General features: G+C 47.7%; 1 protein-coding gene across 1 annotated transcript in view; it reads right to left on the minus strand.

Moving 5' to 3' along the window:
* NGF (nerve growth factor) overlaps nt 1–15,747 on the minus strand; it is a 55,514-nt gene extending 39,767 nt beyond the window's left edge. Inside the window, exon 1 of the mRNA XM_088834893.1 lies at nt 15,683–15,747. The gene's annotated coding sequence lies outside the window, so the exon portion shown is untranslated. The remainder of the gene's footprint in view (nt 1–15,682) is intronic.
* Between the last annotated feature and the right edge of the window lie 428 nt (nt 15,748–16,175).

Below are 16,175 nucleotides of genomic sequence, written 5' to 3' on the forward strand. Positions count from 1 at the left end.
GAGGCTTACCTCCACAACTGAACAGTAGCCACAGTGACACCACGATGTTGAACTTCTGCCTTCCTCAGCTAGGGATTTTCTCCCAGTGTTTTAAACTCCATCCCCTTCTCCTCTCACTTGACAAAGACCTGAAGCTTCAAAATATTTCCATGAGTCATTGACTGAAGTCTGAAATTTTACTTTCCAAGATTTTAATAACATAATGTGAGTAGTTGCCGTTTATTGAACAGCTTTTAGGTGCCAAGTACTGTGCTAACTGGTACATATACGCTTTCATTTAGCTACTGCTTTATAAAGGAGGTATTGTTATTATTCCAATTTTACAGTTCAGGAAACTGAGAATCAAAGAGAGTTTTTGTAATGTATGTGAAGTCACACAATCAGCAGGAAAGATGGGCCAGGGCTCTCCTTTGGCTTGCTCTGTTGTCTGTGGGTGGTTCACTGCTTTCTGACCAAGGGAATTTGATGGCCGCTGAGAGCATCTGCCCCTGAGATAAGCATCCATCTGAGTCTTTGTCAGCCATGTATCTCGAGCGTGAGTGAAGGGTCAGAGATCACCTTTTGATGGAGTAGAAGTTTGAGAGCATCATACCTCTGTATACCAAGGAGACCTAATGATGGAAGGGAGCTCCAGTGATAAGTTGACAGAAAGGTTGTGTGGCCAAAAAGTCAAAGTTGAGTGTCAGCCGCTCTCTGAAGAAGCAGGGGAGAGATGGTCAGCTCAGGGGTGTTTTAGGACTTCTGAGGCTGTGTGACAGACAAGCTCGTCACCTTAGCTCCACGAGGCACATGGGACCCAGGAGGCGATGAGACTTCGTCTGCGGGAAATCTGTATTTCTATGGACTGAGTCAGGGCTAAATTCAACATTAGGGCAATGCAACACATCTGAATTTCATCACCATTAAATCACTCTTTAGACCTTGTAAATGTTCCTAATGATATTTTTGGTAGGTTGGAGTAAGCTGTCTACATCTGAGGTGTATTACTTTAAACCTACATTAATAGACTCATAAAATAAGGTGTTGGCTGGCTAATCCCCTGTAGTCATACCCTCAGAAGTATCCAGGCAGCAGAATGAACCAGAGTTATGAGTAAGTGTCCTGAGGTAGCCCCGAGGGCACAGACCCTGATCATACGTGTCACTCGGAGGAGACGTTAGGATGAATGGAGCTGTGTACCTGGGACCAAGCATTCCCCTCCTCAAAGGCTCCATAATCGACAAACTCTGGACTCCTGAGACCCTGGAAAAACAATCCACAATCTGAACCCACTCCTCTCAAGAACTGGACATTAACATCCTTATTGTGAGGCATCATGGGGAGGCCAACCTGGGGCAAGGGGCACCCACTCATCACCTGGATGTGCTGCACATAGATTGTCCATCATCACGTATGGCATTGTGGGGTTTGCTTTTTTTAATTGGAGCACAGGAACAATGTTTGGCAATGGGTCAGAATGTTGGAAATTAAGACTATCCTGGAGCCACGATTTTCGTAGTTATCTCATGTAGTCTCAGCTGGATACTACGAGGGGCAGTACATTGTGTATTCAGGGCCCAGTCTCTGCCTGCGAAATCTGATTCCACCCTTTACTGGCCTTTCTTGCTTCTCAGGCCCAGCTCAACAGTTGCCTCACTTGGCTCCTGGAAAACTGATAGCAGAAGAACTTCCAGTTTCTTCTCCAGAAACTATTAATACAATCACCCCTTTGGGATGAGCTACTTAGAGACTTTCCCCTGAAGATGACCTCTCTTCCCCTTTCCCCCGCCCCCACCGCCTCCCTCGCTCGATACTGACCTCTGTTCCTGATCTGAACCAACTTGAGCCTAGATTTCTGCTTCCTGCTCCTGCCTTTCTCCCATTTGCCTCTCTTTTCTGGCTCCTCTCTTCAATCATACATCTAAGACCCCTGAGCTCTCCAACTTTGCTCTCTATCCTATTGAATATTAAAGTCCACGGCTGGCTCTAATCTATAAGAGGTGCTCCCAGGTATATTCATGCTTCAGAGGAGGCCAAGCTTCCAGTGCCCTGCTCCATTTTGGGCCAGCTTAGCTGAACAGGTGGGGACTCCACAAACTTGCAAAACAGCCCTCCAGGAAGCCTTCCCTCACAAGCCAGATCCCACGGATGGTCTCCTTTCCTAACCTTCTGTAGTGATCACTGTCTGTGCCACACACATCAACCGTTCATTCATTCACTCAACGAAGACTTCTTGAGCGCCTATGTGTGATGAAGTCCTTGATGAACACAACAAAGTCCCTGTCCCCGTCCTCACATTCCTGTGGAGGCGTTGAATAAAAAACAAACAAACAAACAAACAACACAAATAATAAAACTAAGTAGTATGACATAAATAGAGCAGGGTAAGGCGAGACAGTCTACCGTGGCAGGGTTTGGTTGAGTGGGGATAGATGTATTAAGTTATAGTGCTCAAGAGATGTAACACCCAAGCAGACCTAAATGATGATCAAAAGTTAACTATGTGAAGAAGATCTGTGGGTAGAAGTGTTCCAAATAGAAGAAACAGCAGGTGCAAAAGCCCAAGACAGTATCAAGAATGACGTGTTAAAGACACAACAAGAAGTTCCACGAGGCTGCCACACAGCAGGCAATTGGAGGAGTGACACAGGATACTGGAGGGAGGGTCAGGCTCCAGATCACACACGTGCATTCTCCATTTCACCGTTCTGACATTTGGAGCCAAATAACTCTTTGTTGTTGGGTGCTGTCCTGTGCATTGTAGTATGTTTAGCTGTACCCCTGGACTCTGCCAGCTCAATGCTGGTATCAGCCCCCTACTCTCTCTACATGTGACAGTCATGTGTTTGCCATTTTTGATGTTTCCAAGTGTCCACTGGGTTAAGAACCACTGAAATAAGGCCATGGCAAGAGTATGGATGTTATTCTGTGTGTAACTGGAGGGTTAAGAGCTAGGAAATTAGGTGACGTGATTTACACCTTTAAAAGGGCACTCTGCTGTTAGGTTGAAAGGTTGTAGGGAACAAGAGTGGAGGCAGGGAATCCAGGAGGAAGTCTCTGTAGTAATCTGGCTACGAGATGGTAATTTGGACTAAGAGGCAGTAGTGGGATGCGAGAAGTGCCCAGGTTCAGTATTTAGTTTGAAACCAAGAAGACTTGCTGGTGGATTGAAGAGAAAAGGTGATGAGCTACTATGTGTAACATAGATAACTAATGAGCATGTCTACCTGGTGCTCTGTGGTTACCTAAACGGGAGGAAATCCAAAGAAGAGGGGATAAATGTGTACGTGTGGATGACTCACTTTGCTGTGCAGGAGAAACTGACACAGCAGTGTAAAGCAACCATACTCCAATTTAAAAAAGCACTAGGCTGTTTGGGGGCTTCCCTGGTGGCTCAGGCAGTAAAGAATCTGCCTGCAATGTGGGAGACCTGAGTTTGATCCCTGGATTGGGGAGATTCCCTGGAAAAGGGAACAGCTACCCACTACAATATTCTGGCCTGGAGAATTTCACGGACAGAAGAACCTGGCAGGCTACAGTCTATGGGTTGCAAAGAGTTGGACAAAACTGAGAGACTTTCACTTTCAGGTTGCTTGGCTAAATAGGCCAAGAACTATAGAGAATATCATACTAGTAGGCTTAAGAGTAAGCTTCTGCAAGGGAGAAACCGTACACTGTTTCTAGTTGTGTCCCTATAAACTAGCAGAAAGAACATTGTAGAAGGTTTATTGAATTAATAAACATGAATAAGTGAGTGAGAAAAAATAAAGGTGATGAGGAAGGTCTAACCAAGGATAATTTCCTGATTTGGGGTCTGAGCAGCTGGGAATAATGACATGATTGTCTAAAATAGGGAAGACTAAAATTAGACTTGGAAAAGAGTAGTTCAGGGGTCAATAACTCCAAATCTGAGATGTCCATTAGATGTCCAAGTAGACATGACAGTAGAACCTGAGAGCCTGGAGCCCGGGGGAGAGGACCAGATTGGAAATAGACATCCAGAAGTTGTAGAACCTATTTAATGCCTGGAGAGGCTGAGATAGACTATCTCGGAAGAGAGGAATACAGAGAAGAAAGAACCCTGGGCTGAGCTCCAGGCAGTCCTATATTTAGAGGTCAGGAGAAGCAAAAGCTGGCAGAGGAGACAGAGGGGCCATTAAGAGAGCTGCACGTCCTGGAAGCATCCTGCAACCACATCTGCCTTGGACTGTCCTCAGCCAGGTCACCAGCTAAGCAGAGAGCCCCTCGGGTACTCATCCAAGATCAGTGCCAAGGACCACTACAAAGCCAAGTTTTGGACAAGCCAAGGACTTAGCAGGAGTCACGTTGTTTAATCCTTATGCTAAGAAGTAAGTGCTACTAGCCCCATTTCACAGCTGAGGAAACTAGAAATTGGAGAGCTGCAGGAACTTGCCCTGGTCACATGTGTTTTCAGCCCCACTTCTGGGCCTGCAGCTTTGGAGAGTCTGATTCCACACTGACGCTCTTTCCATGGTGTCCTTGGCCTCCGCCTCGCAGGGGCCCGCTCAGTGCCTGGCACAGGCCTCTGTTCCCACCATGGCAGGAGCAGCTTGTTTCTTCCCAGGATTATGTGAAGTGCTTTCACATCTGCCACTGCATTTGAGACAGGCAGGCGGGAGCTGGGATGGCACACACAGAGCAAGTGACGGTCAAGGTCCCTCACCTAACTCAGGGTAGAGCCAACACTGGTACCTGGAGTCTCAAAGTCCTTTTCCAGGGTTCTCACATCTCACCTCTTACACCGACAGTCAAGGTATCTCCCCAGCTGGCAACTGTATTCAAGGCAGAAGGTCGTTCCAGTATCCAGGGGCAAACTTATTATTCTCATTTTACAGATTAAGAAACAGAGCCTCAGAGAGGCTCTGTGATTTGTTCAAGTCACACAGGTAAGAAGAAGCTGACCCAAAAATAAATGCCCATTCTCCTAGCTCTCAGTATGACAGAGCTGAAATAAATAATCTATATCTGACAACCATTTTTCTTTCTTACATAACAACTTTCGCAATCCATAAAAGAAATAAGCTTCAGACAGTTTCTAGAATTTTCAAGAGCATGAGTGTTGCCAGTCATAATTCTGGTTTATAATCATTAAAGAAGTGAAAATGAGTAGAATGTGGATATTCTGTGTACTGTGCCAACTTAAAATTACTTTTGTTATGCTTAATCATAAAGGTGATTTTAAAATAACCTACAACAAATAATATTTGTTGCTTTATTAAGCCCTCTAATTTCTGACACATCCCACTCTTTTTTTAGAAAAATTCAAAACAATACTTAAAAGTTTCACTCCCAGAATATTTTCTTTCTTTTCTAAGATACAGAGATGCTGACACATCGGTGTGAAATCTGGAGTCAGGTTTTGGTGTCTGACCTCCTCGAAAAAGAAAATGAAAACATTTTTGAGTGTTCACACTTTCCCCGCAAAAGGACAAATGCAATACCCTTGAACCCAGATGAAAAGAAAGGTAATTCATTTCATGCATAAGAAACATTCTTGGTGGTGTGTCATGTTCTGGGACAATTGATTCCATTTGTCATTGCAAGTTTCAGAAAGGGTGGAAATATGCTTTTTTTCCTCCCCTTTGGGGCACAGAAAATGTAAGTCAGCCTCTGCTTTTTCCTAAAAGAAAAAAAAAAAAACTACAACAACAACAACTCAGGTGCAACAGTGATGGATTTAAACAGCCTCTTAGCTGCTTTGTTTACAATCCAGTCAAGATCCCGATGCTTCGCTCAATATAACCCACCTGCTTAAGGAGCAAGGGGCTGTATATGATGCGACAAATGTCTCTCTTCTGCTATAAATGTTATTATTTTTTTAAAGATTTTTTGATGTGGACCATTTTTGAAGTCTTTATTGAATTTGCTACCATATTGTTTTTGTTTTCTCTTTTGGTTCTTTGGCCGCGAGGCATGTGGGATCTCAGCTTCCCAACCAGGGATGGAAAATGCAGCCCCTGCATTAGAAGGCGAAGTCTTAACCACTGGACTGCCAGGGAAGTCCCTATAAATGTTCTTTAACATGTGCAACTGGCCTGATGGCATGAATTTTACAGGGCATGGTGGGATGAGTTGTGGTAAAGAAGACTCTTAGAGAGATGAAAATTACAACACGCCCACTGACTCCCCGTAAGCCCCGCTGCCCTGCAACGTCAAATAGAGATGTCTTAACTGCCTAGAAACAACTGCCTAGAAAGGAGCATTAAATCTTTGGTCTGGACAGGAATTCAGCATTTGAGGAGATGTCACTAATAATCCTCTTTGAATCTGAGTGGTGAAAATGGGGCCCCGGTGGGGGTGGGGAGTTGCATTTTACAGAGAGAGCACTGGAATGAGCCCCAGGGGAGCACGGGAAACAGGAGGGAGAAGGTGAAGCTTCCGCCTGAACAAAGAGGCAGCAGTTTGTCATCGCTGATCTGTCCTCAGGGGACTGCATTAGCCAGGCTCTCAAGAAAATTGGGACCTGTCACCTTTGTGGCCCCTGGTATGGGTCATTCTTCCATGTACCCTCAGCTGCAGAGGGGAGGTCTAGGGTCAGTGACAGACTGTGGGCCAGGTTGAGGGCTGGAGTCAGGATTAGGGTTTGGCTTACCTGAAGCCGTCAGCTCCAAGGCCCACACTAGGAGCCTGTAAGCTGTTGATAGCAGGAGAGAAACTGAAATCCTCTGCACTGGGGCAGCCTGGACCCTCGCTCACAAGAAAATGTTAGGCTCCCTGCTCTGGGCAGGGACTTCTTAAGAATTTGACAATGTCAACATTTTAATAGTATCTTAGCCCTGTTGTCCTTATAAAAATATACTGAGAAGGAAAGGATGTGATTTGTGGGAACAGAAGCTCCTTCCAGAGTCACTGTACCACCACATTAAGACCAAAGAATTTGTCCCGGTCACAAGGCCAGGGAGGGCTGTGATGCTGTGATACCCTGCTGATGTTCTCAGTGACAGGGAGGGGGATGTCTTGGGCCCTTGGGACAACTACTGTCATGATGATGTCCAGGGAACAGAATCACAGAAAGATGCCTCTGCCAACATTAAACAGAAGAAAGAGGGTAGAAAGGTAGGGATACAGACAACATACCATGCTATTGTTTCTTTGCTAGGCTAGCCAGAGATCTCAGGGACAAAAACATTTAGGGAGGTCATCATTCTAATGAGGTTGAGTAGTCTGAAAGAAGAAGATAAAGAAGGAGTAGGCAGGGGGGAAAGGAGAAGACCATTGATGACAGTGGCTCTTGCTTACTGAGGTCTCCTTGACGGCAGACCCAGTACCAAGCACTTCATACATCTCTGTCATTTAATCTACACAATAGCCCTATGAGGAGGCAATTAGTCTGACCTTGCAAATGAGGAAACTGATGCCTAGAGAACTTAAATTCCCTAAGATCATACAGCTAGGAATCACAGAGCTGGGACTTAACCCCAAGCTTGTCTGGCTTCAGAGCGATGCCCTTTTCTAAACCATGCTGTTGTCTGTGCCAAGAGCTTTTCAACTTTTTTAACCATGACTCATAGTGAAAAAATACATTTTCCGTCATGATCCAGTTTGCACACATATTGTGTAAACATATATACAATTAAAAGAAAGTTTCACACATATTTCCCTTTGTTCCATGCAATGCATGTTGCTTTTTAAAAATTTTACTCTTTCTTAAAAAAAAGTTGTACCACTTAATTGATTTCTCATCTCCCTAATAGGTCCCAACCTGTAGTTTGAAAACCATTTTCCCTTACTTGAGTCTATGACAGTGGGTTTGAAATTTTTTCAACTTCTTGCTTGATCCCTTTGGATGCTGGGCTGTATCGCTGCTTCTGAAGCAAGCTGCTAATCATGTACCCTGGACCATCCCTCTGGTGAGGGGACATCATTAATCAAATATTTCAGAAATTACAAATATCCGACAAAGCCGTTCGCTTGGAAAAGAGTCAGTCCAGGAAACCATCCAGAAAACATAATCGCTGATCTCAGGCACCGACTAGTAATATTTTAAGCAATTGATGCATGCTTTCGCAAAAGAAACTATTTTCTCTGCTTTCAGAACTTACAGGACACATCTGCTCTGATGGGACCATGCACAGTCACCATCTAACAATAACTGCCCAAGGAAAAGAACAGTGCAAGGGTCTGTGAAGACTGTCACTCCATCAGCAAGAGTAGTGTTGTCTTTCTCAGTTGTGGGTGAGTACACCTAGGATCTGAAATTTGATTGCTTTGCAGTGGAGTGCATATGTTTCCACCCTGGTTTAGAATTTGGGGTAATTTTGTTTCAGCAGCTAGGGGCAGGGACAGGGTTGATCCAATCAGATTTCGATCGTGGAAAGTAAGGTCCTGATCAGGTGGCTTCAGCACAAGTCAGCCCTGAGGAGCCGCGGACTCAGTGACTTCACTCCAAACAATGTGCATGCTAATTGAGAAAACATGTTCCTGTGATGGCCTCATGCAAAAATCCAGATTTACAAAATTTTTTTTTTTTATTCCTAAGAATTCCTTGAATATTTGCCATGCATGTCTATACAGCCTCCCAGAGTACTTTTCCTTCTTATGGAGTAGAGTTCTGTTTTTCTGCTGTTGGCCCAGGTCAGGTTTTTAAAGTGTGGGATTCTGATAGAGCAAGTGGGAACACAGTCTCGGGCCTTGGAGGGAAGCAGGAAGAGGGCAGGAGGGGAGAAAACTAGCCTACAAATGCTGTCCTCTGGGGACAGGAAAAGCAATTGAAGCCCAAGTCCTCGGAAAGCCACTGTTCACAAAGCTCAGTGTATAGCCCTTCTTCAAGTTTCTGGTCCTTCATGCCCTCTGGACTGGCTAAACCCCACCTGCCCAGCATTAGGACAGAACTCAGGCTCACTGGGCACTGCCAGTGTTCCAGGCTCTGGACTAAGTAAGGGCTTTCCAGCCCTCCTCCCTCTCACCCTCATGACTGTCCCCTGAGATTCGCATTGTGAGTCCCTTTTACAGATGAGGAAACTGAGGCTTACAGTCATTATGTGGTTATAGAGTCAATAAGAGACAGAGACCGTGTCTGAAGCTGGTTCTGTTTTATGCCAGGGCTGCTTTCATACAATCCTACCTGCCTGCAGGACATTCCCTTCCTCTAGGAAGCCTTCCTAGAGCACACTGGTCATTCAGGACTATCTGAGAGTCAACGGGAACTTCTTCAGCTAGTTTCCATTTCGATACTATTCTCAATTTCTCCAAGTGTGTCTATCTGGATAATAAGATGAAACTGCAGGCAGGTTTTGTTGATCTGCATGGATGCTTTGAAAAGTGAAGGATCTATACACTCAAGCACAAAGTTTGAATTCTTGGAAGAGTTGGAAGATCTGGCCATATTGGATCTACAAACATGCAAAGCAACAGATTGTCTGTCCTCTTCTGATGGGGCATACCCTCTCTAGTTCTCTGCAGCCCCTACCAGCCTAAGTCTTACCTCATTTATATTATCTGATGAGCCTCTGAAGTCATTTAGATTTTGATTTGAGAGCAAGCTCCTTGGGCAGAATTTATATTTATATGACTCTCCACAGGGCCCAGGCCCCTGGTTAGCATATTAATCAAGATGCTCACTGGGAGAAGGCAGATCCATCCATGGCCTGATGTTGCCTTCCCAGGGTGGGGATTGTTCCCCCTTTAACCACAGGTTAATGTGCTATTTAGCAACAGCTGCCCAGCCACTGACCCTTGGGGTGGGAGAGCATGAATGCCCGGCTGACACAGAAAATTTCACTTCCTCCTCTTCCTTCTCTTGTGAACTTGATAAGACACATAAAATCCTAAGGAAATGAGTCGTTGGAGGGAGGAGAAGTTGTTATGTGGGGTAAGGAACCAAAACATTCTTAAAGTTGCCAGTACAAATGGCCATTCTCAAGAAATGCCTTATTTAGAGAGCATTACATAACATCTCTGAGAAGTTTGCCTCTGAAAGAAAATCGCAGGAGAATATCTCTGAGTTTCCTTTCACTTTGATATTATGAGGCAAGGTAGTTCAGAAGATGAAATGTTTGGTTAAAATTCTCTCCCAATGAGAATGTTAATTACAGAAAGTCAAAATGAAGGTGGGTAAATTCCTAGAGAAAATTCGATGCTTCCAGAAAGATTTCTTCTCCCAGGGTAGCAAAGCTTTCCACATACAGAGGCATAAAAAAATGCAAAGATGATGTTGCTCAATCTGAAGCGAAAAGCACACCTCCGATCAGTACCACTGCGGGAGAGAATGACAGAAAAGAACTCGTGTTTGTTGAGCGCTTGCTCCACTGGGTGCCAGGCCTGTGCCGGTGTCCCACCAATATCACCCCGCTTGAGGTGCCCAGCCCAGCAGAGCAGGTCCTCCTGTTGCCCCGGTTTCACAGAGCAGGAACACCAGGTACAAGACGCACTCTTGCATCTCTGCTTTCCTGGTGCTCATCTCCCTCCTCCCTGCTTACTTAGGCCAGCAGCCTTCAGGAGCATGACTGCTCTTCCTTTGAAATCACAGTCCAAAGGGAGTCTGCCTCTCTCAGCAGCTCCCATACAGCATGGGGGCTCAACACCTGGTTATTGACAAGGATGAGATGGCACCCTAGCATGCTAACCTCCAAGCCAGGTCTGTGCTGTGCTGTGCTTAGGCACTCAGTCATGTCTGACTCTTTGAGACCCCAATGACTGTAGCCTGCCACGCTCCTCTGCCCATGGGGATTCTCCAGGCAAGAATACTAGCGCTTCTCCAGAGGATCTTCCCAAGCCTGGTCTGCTTGGGTGCAAACACGGGATGGCGTTTCACTAGACTGGACAAGTGAGAAATGCAAGTCACTTTAACCCCGCGTCAGATCCACAGTGACTAGGGGCTTAGACAGTACCTCCCTCTCTGGACCGGGGCTGAGCTCTCATGGTTTCCAGCAGGCAGCCCTCCCTGGGCTCACTTGGGAATGTGTGTGGTGTTCAGACAGATGATATATTCCACCAACCTGGCTACCGAGGGGACAGCCAAAGGAAATGGGAAAAGCAGCCCATCTGTGTACCAAGTAGCACATACTTTGTGGTTACTGGGAGCCTATTCTGTAGCAGTGGATTTTAACTGCCCTCAGTGTGAAACAGCTTCTGGGGTAAGCTTGGGCTGTTCATCCTCACTGACTTCAGAGCCAGATCATTCCACTTTCAGAGCTCTCCACCTGTAGAGGCCACTGCAGGCAGTGCCAAAACCTCTCCATCTGCTTACCCCAGTGGGGAATTTTCAGGGAAACCCTGACTGTCTGACTGACTAATACTACTACTAATAAAAAGATTTTCCACGTGTGAAAGAGGTTGGCCAAACTTGGGCAATTCAAAAAGCATTGTTGCTAGTCCTACTGACAGATTGCATCACCAGAACAGTCTCAGTCTCATCTGGGAATCTCCTTACATCGCTGATGTCCTTTTTTTTTTTTTCCTCATTAGGAATCAACTACAAACCCTGCCAGTTCTACTACTTTGGTAGCTTTCTCTCTTCAACTTGGGGGTGTTGTTGTTTAGTTGCAAAGTCATGTCCAACTCTTTCATAACCCCATGGACTGTAGCCCACCAGGTTCCTCTGTCCATGGGATTTACCAGGACAAGAATACTGGAATGGGTTGCCATTCCCTACTCCAGGGGTTTGGGAGTGGGTAGCAAGCAATAAAATCCTCCAAAGAAATTATTCATTTTAGCCCTTTACACTATGAATAACCCAAATGGCCCTACTTTTGGTCATCCAGTGATACCTTGTGGCAGAGGTAAGGATAAGTGAGAATAAACCCAGTGCTATATGCACCATCCCTCCAGGGTACATTGCTAGCCTCCTTTTTCAATTAAATGTCACATTATTGATTCCCATTTACTCTCACAGCTTGGGCACGGTTGTAGTAATTTGATATCAATATGTGCCCACGTTGTATTAAGTGCTGTCAGTGCTGGGGAGGGCTCTGCTTCCTCGTTCTCTCATTCAGAGAAGGGGCCTCCTGGTGCTACAGTGTGATCCATTTAGTAAAGGAGAGAGGGATTTCCTCCCAGTGCTGTGGACACCCGGGGCAGGCAGTCTGCCGGTATTTTTAATAGCATATGGCAGAGAAGGAAGCTGCCATGCTCTAATACCACCGGTCCCTTCCCCCCAACTCTTTCTGGTTTTCTTTTCATGTGGGCCATTTGTAGTCACACTCCACTGACAAAAGCAAAGGATGGTGCCCCACAGGACCACAGCATTGAGTTTCCTGAAGCCTGATACACTGGCTCTTGGAAGATGAAGCCCAGGGCTGGATCTCTGAAGCCCCAATTCAGTGATTAAGTAGAAGATGGCCCGACCATAAGGCCTGAAAGAAAGGTCCTTATTGGTAATTGCCAAGGGAGTTCTCAACCGGAAGCAGTATTACCCTTTTAATAAGCATTTAGCCTTCCATGGGGGAGAGGGGATTTGGGGTTGTCACCATTTCTGTCATTTTGGTTGGTGGGGCAAGAATACTCAACTTCCAGCATTGCAGAAATAAGTCACCCTTAATAAAGAATCTTCTCCAAACGCCAACAGCCCCATTGAGAAACACTGTTAATACACTACTCTTCTCCCACAGATTGGGAAAGTGAAGGCTGCAAAGTTTAGTGACTCGCTCAAGATTACAAAGCTATTTTCCCTTCTGTCTTACAACTCAAAAACTACCACAAGAAGTTTACCCAAAATACAAGAGAGAAATATTAAGAGATCATTTCAGTATAATTTCTCTTGAGGCAAACAACCTCTAGGAATTCCTTCAAAACATGTAAGGTGATCCATAGAAGAGTAATGAAAAAATCATAAAGCATAAGATATCTTTTTTTATTATGTGATTTCACTGTTCTGGTCTTGGCTAAATTTTGTGGCTCAAGGTCTATCATCTCGGCTTAAATAGGACAATTCCACCCCTATGCATAACCAGCCAAAAGGTCAATGACCACAAAGACTCAGCTTCTCCAGCTGCATTTCTGCCTCAGGGCCATCTCGATTTTGCTACTATTTGGAGACTGGATGTTAACCATCTCCCCACGGTCAGGAAGCAAGGTCCCTGGCAATAGGTTGGGGAAGGGTCTTTTCCTCTTACTTTACCTGCCAGAGGCCACAGAATGCTGTTCTGTGAAACTGGCCCATCACAGAGTTGATTTCTCAGGATTGGCTGAGCCTAAGAGCTGACAGTTTAGCTGATGATTTGCAAGTTCAGAGGTGCCAGTCAAAGAAAGAGAAACCCTCTGGGAACATGGGTTGTTTTCTCAGAGATATCCAGACTTTATATGAGTCCTCAGCAAGCCTTCCACCGCCTGCTGAGGGCAGAGCGTCATTTTTCTGTGGCTCCAGTGCAGTTGCCACTGAAATAAGGCCCTCCATGAATGCACAGCCGAAGTGCTCAGCACTCATTTAAAAGGAAAGTTGTGTGATTTTCTCATCAGTTTAATCTCAGCAATGATGAGAAACTTCCCTCAGGCTCCAGCCCTGCCCTGCCATGCCCTACCCTCCCTGCTGATGTCGGCAGCTGGGGCCCCCTTCCTGGACACTGCACAGATTTTTCTCTGGAAGAGGACAGTGTGAAGCTTCATTCCCTGCTCCTTCTGCCCCTCCAGGTTTAGGAGATCTGTGGTGGGAAGTAGGAGAAGGTGAGAACCCCACTCATGGACAAAGGTTAAGGATATGGGAAGTCCCCAGTACTAGGATGGCTGCCCCGAGTGGAGCCAGTTTTCCAATTCTCTAGTGGGGCTGCGGAGCTTTAGGGTGAGGTGGCTGTCCAGGGATGGCGTGGCACTATCAGCTGCTACAAAATCCTCTGAGATACTCCTACAGTCCTATCAATACGTGTGTCCCCAGTCCCCGAGACCTTGGTTCCCCATTTCCCTTGGTGCCTCCTAACATTTTTCCCCTCAAGGTTGCCCCTTTTCCCATCTGCACAAAAACACTGGCAAAAGCCTGGGGAGGATTTTGGTGGCAAGTGATGTTAATGTGATGTTAATCCCAACCCCCTTCAAGGACCAGAGTCTGAGGGACAATCATTTCTTCTCTGAGTCAACACCGTCAGGGCCAGCCTCAGACCCCAGACCACTCTCACTCACCCCCAAACCCCCGTCCTCAGTTACCTCAATGTCCGGGAACACTGACCGTGGTGGATTGACATTCGGGTTGCCCAGGCTGACCTATGACTTCTCCTCAAAAGAGACCCTTCCAGACCTAATGGAGTCTTTCTTCAGTGGGTCTTCAGAAGGGGAAAGTTTCAGACATTGGATAGGAAACTGTAAACACTGCGCAAGAAGAGCTGGCAGGGCCCAACGGCTGTTGTCCTTCTGCACTATGTTGAGAAGGAGAAACAGTCCCCTCCAGCAGACTGAAGTGACAGCTTCAAGAGTCTGAAGACCCTGGAGGGAAGATATGGGTGGGCCTGCCACTGCCCTTTCTGAATTTAAGAATGCAGTTGGCCATGCATGTGTGGGGAAGGGGGGGTTGGCACTGCAGTGGGTGCGCCCAGAGGATGGAGCCAGAACAATTAATCAAGTGCCTTTTCTCCAGGATTTCCTTTGGCCTCAGATGACAGAGGGGGCAGAGATACCCAGGAGAGTCCTATTTTGGTTTCCAGCTGGGAACGTGCACTAAGTTTTCCTTAATACCCATAGCACCCAAAGGCTTTGCAGTAATACATTTTAATGCATGAAACACCCATAAATTATCCGACAAACTGTTACAACTTCCAACCTGGAACAACTTGGAAAAACCAGCCTAGCAAGCACGCTCCTTTTTAATCTCTCAAGTCACTAGAGAAGAGAAAGTTCAAGCAGAAAACACCTTCCATGAGAATCTCAGAAATTTTTTTTTTTTTTTTAGAAAGCAAAAGGAGAGTTGTAATCAGAGTGAAGCTGCTTGTTTATGATTGCTCAAAGATGCCGCTCCTTGACCCCAAGTCCTGTCTTTCCCTCCTCCGGGTCTTTGCCGCCTGGACCTAAGGCGCTGCCCGCCCCACCCCTTCATGCCAACTTCTACACCTGGCAGCAGACAGCTGGAGGTGAGGCGTGTGACCCATGTAGCAGGACCTTCCATGGAGGTCCCTAGATCAGCAGGCTTCCTCTATCAACCCCTGGGGCCATCACTCAGGACTCCCAGCCCTCCTGCGACCTGCAGAGGAGCCCAGAGACCCTGGCTCCACTCGCCGTACCAGGTCGAGAGCCCCCTGCCCGGCTCGTCCCCATACCTGGGAGCGGCATCCCGGGGGCAGCGTAGCACACGAGAGAGTGGGCGCACACCGCAGCCGGGGCTCGCCGCGCATTCGCCCTCCGCGGTGCAGACCACCACTCTTACTGCCCGGGAGCGCTCACAGCCCTCGCATCCCTCTCGCCCGGCTCCTTTGCGCGCTGTCCCCCTCGAGCTAGTTTCTGGCACCGCGGTGCCGCGACTGCAGGCGCCAGGGTTGCCTCCCGGACTTCCGACCATCCATCGGGAGATCGGGAACTCCACGACCTGATAGAGCGCAGCTCCCCGCGACTCGCCCGCCAGCAGAGGCTCCCGCGCTCCCGCACCCACTCGGGACGCTCCTCTCCCCGCCGCACTTCAGCCCGCGGGACCCCGGGGGCGGTGGTGCCCGGAGGTCTCGCCAGACCGCGACCCCTGCATACTCTACCCCGGGAGCCTAGCCAAGCCGGCCCGCGCCGTGCCCGCGCTGCACCCCTCTCGGGCTGAGCTCGGGGCAGCCTGACTCACCGCTGCGCTCCCCTCCGGCTCCCAGCGCTCTCTGCTGCGCCGGAGCGCCGAGCTGCTCAACACAGGCTTCTTGAATTCTTAGCCCCTCCTCCCTGAGTCACCCACTCCAAGTCCTTTCCCCCACTCCAACCCTCCCCGGCCCCAGCCCCGCACCTGCTCTGGCCAGGCGGAGGTGCCCGCCAGCGGGGGCTCCTGGGGACCGGAGAGGTTGGTCGATCTTGCCCCGGGAAGGCTGACTGGACCCGGCCCGGGAGGGGTTCAACCCGCCAGAGGTCAAAAGGAAGCGCACGCTGTTGGAGGGGCCGCGTGCAGAACCCGGCTGGCTGGGGATTTTCTGAGACACCAGGCCGGGGTACTGGTTGCCGACACCCACGGGCCGACAGGCTCGGGGTGGGTGGATTTGCCCGGCTGACCACGCACCCCCTACCTCCCCAGCTTTTCTCCAGCATTGCCTGCAGCCAGCGCCTGGAGCCCAGCGGGAGTGTACGTCGGA

The sequence above is a fragment of the Moschus berezovskii genome, chromosome 4, assembly GCF_049115385.1.
Source record: "Moschus berezovskii isolate FMDL1 chromosome 4, NW_MosBer_1.0, whole genome shotgun sequence".
NCBI lineage: Eukaryota > Metazoa > Chordata > Mammalia > Artiodactyla > Moschidae > Moschus > Moschus berezovskii.